Below are 10,704 nucleotides of genomic sequence, written 5' to 3' on the forward strand. Positions count from 1 at the left end.
GAAAATGAACAAAACCAGTATATGTAGAGTGCTTGATAAAATGTAAACAGTGTTTTCACATATGCTATACCATTTTATATAAACATGAAAAGATACTTAAACACTGTAATCCATCCTTTCCATTTACACGCTGATAGGGCATTGAAAAGTAGAAGATAATTTGAAACATGAACTTCAAAAAGGGGCTCTTTAAAACAGTTGCATATAATTTAGTTATTACCTCACTGTTCAAATATGTTTTGCATATAAAACTGAGTCATACTTGATGCTTCAGTTTCTTTTTTTAATTTTTGTGTCAATGTCAAAAATTGTTCTGGCCACACCTTTCTTAAAGCACAGCATACTACAGTTACTGGTTTTGTTCATTTTTAAAGAAAAAAAATCAATAAATGAATGTGTGAATTCGAGCACAAGATATATTTCAAAGGTTAAAAGCTAGTTATCTTTAAATTTCTCTGTCAAATGATTATTTTTTTTGCATTTGCATGAACCACTCTCCTAAATTCTCTATATTCTTGCATAACTTGCCTAAGAAGATTGTGTGGGTCTTTAAGAATAGTATTATAAAGGGGAGCCTGGGTGGCTCAGTTGGTTAAGCATCTGACTCTTGATTTTGGCTCAGGTAATGATCTCACTGTTCATGAGATTGAGCCCTGTGTCATACTTTGTGCTGACAGCCCAGAGCCTGCTTGGGATTGATCACTCCTATAACAATTACATAGTTTTCAAAGAAAATATAGTGGCAATACGGATGCTCAACCAACTGAGCCACCTAGGTGCCCCTCAACTGTCATTTTAATAACATGGTTGGATATAACAGGAATAGGAATCACATAAGACCCTGGCACCAGCACTTATTAAGCAGCTCAGCATGGATAGTATCAAGTTTAATAAGAAAACACAAGTATCTATGCAGAATGAAGGCCTTTTGACACAATTTTGAGATTCCAGAGTACCAGCAAAGGACACTTGCTCTCTTCTCTCTATCACTTTGAGACTTTGCACTAGTTCCTGGGCATATTTCTTGAAAGGTTTTCATTTTCTTTTCTTTCTTGCATTACTTTTTGAGGACATGTGTAAATAGTTAGGGCCCCAACAAAATAACATTTGAGAAAAATACTGGATTGGTTAATCATTTTCCTCTTTCTTATATGTTGAAAATAAACATTATGAAGGTCACAAGGGGACTTGATTTCCTCTAGGAAGTCATACTTTGTTTAGAATGTGTCCCTCTGATTCCCCATGTATGGTCATCTTGTGTTCATTACCTGAGTCCAACAGATCAATTTCAGCCAAAGCAGCACTTTCATAGTTATGAGGTCAAAAAGCAAAATTGCAAAGGTAAGAACAATTTATGTACTAAATTTGCAGTCCTCAAGGAAGTTGAGGGTGAATGTGTAACTTGCAAAAAAATCTGTTGGTATTTAATATCTGTCACGAGGATTACGTCACTAGCCACATAAAAACCAAAAACAAACAAAAAAAATGCTGAAAAAACATCAGCACTTACTTCCAACTTTAGGAGTTACATTAATACCATGGTGGAAGGTGAGACATCTACATTTAAATATCACTCTGTAAAATATGGTTTTACTTAAAACAATTGGCTGTTCTAAATCCCACTCCTATTTTATCCCAAGCATTTTTATGCATTTATAAAAAGTGAAGGGATAGTGGGAAATGAGTTGGCTTCATTAGCGAAAGAAGACTTTTAAACATTTAAAAGATACCACTTTTATGTTATCGTATGATGCCTCAGATAGAGAAAAGCAGTTAATTCCAATAATTGCTTGATATTTTAATCCAAGTTACCAAGTCAAATCTTTGAAAATTTGAGTGGTATATTGAGGTAGGGATTCAACATTGAACATTAATTTTTTTTTAATGTTTATTTATTTTTGAGAGAGAGAGCACACTAGTCAGAGAGGGTGTGGAGAAAGGGAGACAGAGGATCTAAAGCAGATACTGTGCTGTCAGCACGGAGCCCAAAGAGGGGCTCGAACCCATGAACCATGAGATGGTGACCTGAGCCAAAGTTGGACGCTTAACAGACTGAGCTACCCAGGCACCTTTGAATATTAATTTTTCATTTGAAATGATAATGATAAGAATACTAATTTCCTGAGAGCACAGCATCATGACATAAACATTATTCTTGCTGAACTAAGAAAGCTTTGGAATAGAAATGTACTTGGAATTAGTGGGGTACACATAAAGGTAATAATTTTGTCCATCCAGACTGCAGTACTCTATCAATCTAAATATAAACTGGTTGATAAAATTGACTAACATTCCTAAAAATACACAGCTATAGCAAACAAGCTACAAGAAATAGGCGATGAAGCTGTTATTAACACAAAAATGACTCGCCGTTGCAGTAAATGTCACCTTTCTTTGCTACTTATTATCAATTAAAGTTTAGAAGTGGTTTTCACTTATAATTATCGAAAAGAAAGCTTTCAAAAAGTAACATATTACAATGTATATCTCCAAAAACTAAGAAAAAAAATAGACAATCTATGAGAGATTGAAGAGTTTACAATTTGAAATTTGAAATTTTAGTATTGTGATTTGGAATACCTCATATGTGGGAAGAAATCTTGATGGACTTCTTATTTTCATTGGTTAAGTTTATATTCCATACTGGAATTGAATGCATTTGAAAAGGATTCTGATTTCTAGCGTCTATGTTTGCCAAAACGTTCAAAATAATAATAAAGTTTAAAGACTTATTGTATAAATTTTGCCTCGTAAAAATATTTGTTAAAGAAATATACTCAGAATGGAGGCCAAAAAAACATGGGATGAAGTATTTACACATTTTTAACATAAAAAGTTAGAATTCATAATCTTCTCCATTTAGTATTATTTCATCTGAGTTTATCGGGTATTTCAATATCTGTTGCAAGATTTTATTCAATTAAAATATTATGACCTTGAAGGGCGCCTGGGTGGCTCAGTCAGTTACATGTCCGAATCTTGATTTCAACTCAGGTCATGATTTCACGGTTCAAGAGTTTGAGCCCCTGGATGGGCTCTACATTCACAGAGTGGAGCCTGCTCAGGAGTCTCTCTCCCTCTCTCTCTGCCCCACCTCTCTTTGCGTGGGCATGCTCTCTCTTGTCCTCCATCTCTCAAAATAAAGAAATAAACCTAAAAAAATTATGATCTGAAGAGGCAGTCATATGAAAAGTACAGCATAGGGAATATAATAAAAATATTATAATAAAAAATATTATGACCTGCAGTATAAAAGTCAATTGAAGACAATTATTTTGAATTTTTTAAGCATAACATAAAAGTTTGAAGAAGATTACAAGGAATTTTATAAAAACATAAAGTTAAACAGAGCATATTTTAAAAATATACTCCCAGATAAATATCGGTTCCATAGTATTAAACACATTACATGTATTATATGAAATGTGTTTAATATATATACATAAAGGGGTACTTGGGTGGCTCACCCAGTTAAACATTTGACTTCGGTTCAGGTCATGATCTCTCAGTTCGTGAGTTTGAGCCCCGTGTCAGAGCCTGTTTGGAATTCTGTGTCTCCCTCTCTTTCTGCTTCTTCCCTGCTCACGCTGTTTCTCTCTCACACAAAAATAAATAAACAGCACAAGAAATTAAAAAAAAAATATATATATATACATACAATATATACACATACATTAAGAATAATGATTCCATGATTCTGCTTATGGTGTTTTTAAAGTAATGTTGAAATAAGAAATTAAAAATAATCTATTTTTCAAAATTTAGTGTAGACAGGTATATTTTAGTTTTGAAAGAATCTTATCTTTGAAAATAATTTGTGAGAAGAACAATTTGAAGATCCACGGCGAAATAAAACATGCCATTAATAAGCAACTACTTAATAAAAATGTATGATTTTAATTATTTTAACACACTCTTCTCACTCAAAAATGTCCTGACTTGGATGGTACATTACATAATCACAATAGTCTTAGTCACCACTTCCTCCACCAGGATCTAAATTAAGAGCCAAGGTACCTGATGGAATATTTGAGAGAATATTTGCTTGCAAAGTGTAATAATCAAATTTGAGTGCTGCACAATTTTAGAAAAGGAAAAAATCTGCGTTGACTATACCACACGAGGCAAAGTTAATAAACAGAGCACAAAAATTTAGACTTAACCTAAAAAATTTTGTCAAAGAGGTGAAAGGGTGTATGTGTAAAACTAAGAAAGAAACGGTCATGAAGAAAGGCCAACTGCAAAGAAAGTCATGAGACACACTGAATTTGTAGCTGAAATACAAATTTCGTGGGTGGATTGAAGAATAGTCTGCTTGCAGACCAAAATAACTTTAAACATTAGAATATTGGGTTAAGCGGCGCCTGGGTGGCTCAGTCGGTTGAGCCTTCGACTTCGGCTCAGGTCATGATCTCGCGGTCCATGGGTTCGAGCCCCGCGTCCGGCTGTGTGCTGACAGCTCAGAGCCTGGAGCCTGCTTCGGATTCTGTGTCTCATTCTCTCTCTGCCTTCCGCCACTTGTGCTCTGTCTCTCTCTGTCTCTCAAAAAGAAATAAATGTGAAAAAAAAAAAAAAGAATATTGGGTTAATATCTGCTAGACAACAAAGGGATAAAAATATCAAAGGAGAGTCAAAAAGTATGGGTGATGGTACAAAACAGAAGTGTCGTCGTCTCTAAATTAAGAGACCCAGCACAAAAGCTAGAGTGGCAGGAAAGAAAATATTTAAGGAAATAGACTCATGGAACATTAGACTCAGAGTTTCTCCTATTAAAGGAAAGTTAATTCAGATTGAAAAGCTCCCTATGCTGCCATACAAAGTAGGTTTTTAGATTGCTATGTACAGACACATTATATTTAAACTAAAGACTGAAAAGATAAAATCTTCCTTAAAGAAAAACCCAACCACCCATCAGGAAACAAGATACAAGTGTATTTCAATTTTCTCATTAGCAATAGTTGAGTAAATAGGAGAATAGTATTTTCACAGTACTGAAGGGAAAGAAAGTCAAGTCAAGGTATTATTATTTTTTTTTAAATTTTTTTTTCAACGTCTTTTATTTATTTTGGGACAGAGAGAGACAGAGCATGAACGGGGGAGGGGCAGAGAGAGAGGGAGACACAGAATCGGAAACAGGCTCCAGGCTCCGAGCCATCAGCCCAGAGCCTGACGCGGGGCTCGAACTCACGGACCGCGAGATCGTGACCTGGCTGAAGTTGGACGCTTAACCGACTGCGCCACCCAGGCGCCCCGGTCAAGGTATTATTTTAATCCTGTGCAACTACCAGTTAAAACTGAAAACAAAACAAAACAAAACTTGAGCGTACAGCGTCTCAGAAATTTTAAATCCGTATGAAGACTCTCTTGGAAAACGATCTTGGGTGAGGTAGGCCACTAAGAAAAATAAGTCCTGAATTCTTCAAGATAAATAGATATGTAAGCTATGCCAGCTGTTTGGTTTCCAACACTATTCTATCGTGAAATACATCAAGTGCCGGGCACCTGGGTGGCTCAGTCCGTTAAGTGTCCGACTTTGGCTCAGGTCACCATCTCGCGGTCTGTGAGTTCAAGCCCCACGTCAGGCTCTGTGCTGACCGCTCAGAGCCTGGAGCCTGTTTCAGATTCTGCGTCTCCCTCTCTCTCTGCCCCTCCCCCGTTCATGCTCTGTCTCTCTCTGTCCCAAAAATAAATAAACGTTGAAAAAAAAAATTTAAAAAAAAAAACTATCAGATGTAATTTGTGTAAAGAGAAATTTATGAAACCCTTTAGACTTGAATGAAAACAAAACTACTATATGCCAAAATCTGACAGATACAAAAAAAGCAGTACATACAGGGAAATTTGTAACTGAAAGTACATGTATTAAAATAACAGACATTGGGGCGCCTGGGTGGCTCTGTTGGTTGGGCAGCCGACTTTGGCTCAGGTCATGATCTCGCGGTCCATGGGTTCAAGCCCCGAGTCGGGCTCTGTGCTGACAGCTCGGAGCCTGGAGCCTGTTTCGGATCCGTGTCTCCCTCTCTCTCTGCCCCTCCCCTGTCCATGCTCTGTCTTTCTCTGTCTCAAAAATAAATAAAATGTTAAAAAAATAAAAAAAAAAAAACAGCCAGTAACGGAAACAACTGAAACTGAGTGGTCCTATTAGAAGAAAATAGAAGAAAATTAAAAAAAAAAAAAAAAAAAAGACATAAGTGAATAAACACATTAAAAACACACAATGAGCCTGCTTCAGATTCTGTATCTCCCTGTCTCTGCTCCTCCCCTGCTTGAGCTTTGTCTCTGTCTCTGTCTCTGTCTCTCTCTCTCTCTCTCTCTCAAAAGTAAATAAACATTTAAAAAATTAAAATAAATAAGTAAATAAACACATGCATACATACATACATACATACATACGTAAAGGGGGCGCCTGGGTGGCTCAGTCAGTTAAGTATCTGACTTTAGCTCAGGTCATGATCTCACAGTTCGTGGGTTCAAGCCTCGTGTTGGACTCTGTGCTGACAGCTCAGAGCCTGGAGCCTGTCTCCCTCTCTCTCTTCTCTTTTGCTCGTTCTAAACATTAAACAAAATAAAAATAAAAAAGAGCACACAGATTGTTAAAAATGCAGAAACTATCTCAGAGCTTAAAAACCTGACATTGATGAGAAATAAGGTAGGGAGAGGAAAGTAGAATCATTTTAATTACAATATGAACTTAATCCTGTTAATATTTGTTTCCTTCTTTAATATATATTCATATAGACATATATATGCCAAATATATTTTCGTAAGCATGTATACATTTAAAATTCCAAACACACAATAGACATTAAAGAAAAAAAAATAGTATACAAAATTTATTCACTATATAGTTGAATAAAGCATAAATATAAACATTTCAAAAAACACTAAATGTAAAATCAGCATAAGAAAAAATAGAACACCAGTAGCCATTAAGGTAATTAAAATAGGAATAGAAGGTTGGAATATGCAATTATTAAGCTTGAGTTAATAAATATGAAGATTTTTTTAAATACAGAAAATATGCATAATAATAGAGCTATTTGCCTGTTCCTTGTCTTAAATGTAATGAGTCCTTTAGTCTGCAAATGAATTGTGGTGTTTCCTGTAGGTTTTTGGTATAAATCTGTTCTGAGAAATACAGTAGTATAGGCCCTGACAAGCATAATCAGATAAGAAAGTGGAAATTGAGAATAAGAATGAAAAAGAAATGTATTTGTAAGTGATGTATCACAGATTCATAAACAGGCTAATAAAGCAATAAGAGACTTTGGTCAAGTTTCTAAATTCATGAATTATTCACACAAATTGACAATACAACCAATAATCATAGAGAAAAAAATAGAATACGATGCTATTTCCATAACAAAAATAATTGTGTAGACTCTAACATACAAGATGTTGATGGAGAAAAACATTAAACTCTTTGAAAGAATAAAAAAGTAGATTCAGAATAAATGGAGAGAAAATATGCAGTAACAGCCTGAAACAGGCAAGTATTTGCTTATAATGCTTACTTAACAATTCACTGTTTTTTAAATTTTTTGTTTTACTATTTTCCTTTTTTTATTTATTTTTTTTTATTTTAGAGGCAGAGAGGGGCAGAGGGAAAGAAAGAGAGAGAGAGAATGAACCTTAAGCAAGCTCTGAGCTCAGTGCAGAGCCCAATGCAAGGCTGGATACCCTGACCTGGGATCATAACCTGAGCCAGAATCAAGAGTCAGACACTCAACCAACTGAGCCCCTCAGGTGCCTCAATTTGTTGTTATTTTTATTCAAACTCAAATTTTGCCCTGAAAGTTCTGTTCTGTCATCAAATTTCAATTTATGGGCATAACTAATTTTCAACAATAAGCTTAGAAAAAGACTTGGTACTGTAGATCGTAAGATGATTTCAATATAATTTTTATTTTCATTCATTTCTATAGTTCTTAATTGTAGATATACAGGTTCATATTCACAACTTTCTAGAAAGGAGAAGTTGACCATGGCGTTTAAAAGTACTGATTATACTCAGTTTCCTTCCCCAGATCAATAGAATTTATTAGTTTTGGTGAAGAGTGGGCTAATCAAAAAAGTAACAGGTCAGTTTTTTCCCCATTCATGTGTCATTGTATTATACTCGTTATTAGTTGTGGCCCACTGCTCTGATTCACCTTCATCCTGTGGTCAAGTATGACCATTTCTAAATTTGTCCTGAAATACTTGCACAAAGACAAATTTGTCCCACCTGGTATTTGTGGTCTTTATTTTTCTTCCATGTGATTTACTTTGAACCTATTTCTTCTGAACTTAACCCTGTTTATACTTGTTTCCATCTATCTCTAACATGTATTCATGTAGAAGTGTTAGGCCCAAGCCATTAGAACTCAGGTTTACCCACAGAAATGTGAAGTCAAAGAGCTGTTTAAATACAGCGCAATTATTTACCTATAACATACGTAGGGACAATAAATGTTATGCAAAAGAAACAGGACACCTGGGTGTTTCAGTAGGTTAAGCGTCTGACTTTTGATTTCAGCTCAGGTCATGATATAGTGGTTCATAAGATTGAGTCTTGCCATTGGTCTCTTCACTGACAGCACAAAGCCTGCTTGGGATCCTCTCTCTCTCCCTCTGTCTCTGTCTCTCCCCCACTTGTACATGCATTCTCTCTCTCTCTCTCTCTTTCTCCCAAAATAAATAAATAAACTTAAAAAAATATTATGCAAGAGACTAACTGATCAATGACAATTTTTGTCAAATGTCAAGATCCCAACAGAAATGTATCAAATTATAATATTATATAATTTTAAATATGACAGATGTCTCCATATAAGCATAGTATCTATACTACTTACAAGTTATGTTAATTGCAGATTCGAGACTACAATAAAGTGTATGACATTCTCTTTTCAAGATTGAACACTAAATACATAAGGAATGTGGAGGTGTTGTGAACTGCCTCCATTTTTCCCCTGAAATGTATCCCCATATTCTTAACTTGAAATGCTCATCTTTAAATGCGTATGTTTTGAAGATGGCTATAGAAGGAGTATCTCCAGAAATTTACTGTCTAATGCCTGTATGTGGTTTTTGTATTTTTAAGACTGTTTTTTTTTTCATTTTTAATGGATCAGTTATTTAATTAGGCTCCTTGTAAGAAATTTAGAACACCAATTTCTGACGATAAACTCCATTTGTGAGAGCGGAGTTAGCCCTGAAGTTGAGGAACAGCTTTAGTTTTGGCAGAATCTGTGAGTCCACGGCTCTTTGATCAACTTTGCACTGCTCTGTAATCTCCTATTTCTCTTTCTCCATGTCGAAGATCTCACCTTCCTGGTGTCTGGGTGTGTGCAGCTTCTTCCCTTTGGAGTGAGCATCAGAGAGACGTTTTGGAATTTTCCAACTGTTGATATCAATTTTGGTGGAAGTGGCAATCACCAATTTCTGGGGTGTTCTACACAGAGGAACTCGATTGAGGGCCAGAGGACCAGTCACAAGTAGCAAACCACTGCTCCATTGCTTCAGGAAAACCACCCTCTTGCCTTTGTGGCTTCCAGGGAGGATGGTAAAAATGATCCCAGGAGTGATGTTAGCTCCCAGTTTTCTCACCTGCTGCCTGACAGGTTTTTTGCTGTGACTCAACAGCTTCTGAGCATACCTTCCGTAAGATAACGCCCAGGCAGTTTGTGAAGTTTAACCACTTTGCTGCCACCATGCTCGTCACCACGAAGTGACTTTGTGAGAGTAGCAAGAACCTTCTCCTTTTTCTTTCCAAGCCTGAATTTCGGTGCTGAATACTTCCCCTTGTACATGGCCTTTCTCGAATACGCAGAAGATCGGGAATATCTGCCACCTCCTCTGACTAGGACAGGGTTTTGGCTGCAGTGGGCCTTCCCCTACTCTGGCGTTTTAGCCTTGAGGTTACCCTTCTTAACCTTGCCACCAACATCAGGCTTCTTGGCTTCAGGTTTCTTCTCCTTAGTATCTGGTTTGTCAGCTTTATCACTTGCCACCTTGCAAGATGGGAAAGAACTTGAGACCATGTCTTTTAACTGGTCAGCGCTATAGGAATGTCTGCAAGATCTGGACCAGTGACAACTGAAGACAATAAAAGGCTATATGGGAAAGCCAAAGACCAAAGACCAAAGACCAACCTCATCTTTGCAGGTTAGCCTGTACGTACCGTATCAGCATCTTATTAGTAAACCACCCCCAAACCGTAAGATATATGGATTTAATCTAATTTTCTCTGAGTTGCTACACAGAAGTACTTCACAGAGTGAAATTAGACACTTCATGGGATATTTTAAAACGTGGAGTAAGTACACTTGTTAAATCAATCAGCACCTGCTGTTACACACAGTTTAGTTGCCTAATAATAAATTAATTAAATTTGAATGTAAGACGCCTTCATCTTTCTGCACATTTATATGCTGAGAGTGTCAAGCCTGAGTGTGAATTCCAAAGGAAATACTGTCGTATATATTTTTTTTCAGAGAATCAAAAGCTGCTTTTCCCATTCCTACTGTAAGCTGCTTTGAACACCATTCCCAACGAATGCGCCAATTTGGTGAAGGGTGTGAGCCAAGGCTTGCTGATTTCAAAGCCAGCTTGCATCACTGCAAATATTTCATTTCTGGTTTTTTGCACGCAGGATCAAAATGATGAAAGATGACTGCTTCTCTTATGATCTAGAAAAGGCTTATTTTGGGGTCAAGAATC

The 10,704-nt window shown here is 36.4% G+C and overlaps 1 pseudogene; it reads right to left on the minus strand.

The window, feature by feature from the left end:
* Window positions 1–9,144: 9,144 nt before the first annotated feature.
* LOC125164777 (60S ribosomal protein L6-like) lies at window positions 9,145–10,025 on the minus strand (annotated as a pseudogene).
* Between the last annotated feature and the right edge of the window lie 679 nt (window positions 10,026–10,704).

This window comes from Prionailurus viverrinus, chromosome B1 (assembly GCF_022837055.1).
Source record: "Prionailurus viverrinus isolate Anna chromosome B1, UM_Priviv_1.0, whole genome shotgun sequence".
Taxonomy (NCBI): domain Eukaryota; kingdom Metazoa; phylum Chordata; class Mammalia; order Carnivora; family Felidae; genus Prionailurus; species Prionailurus viverrinus.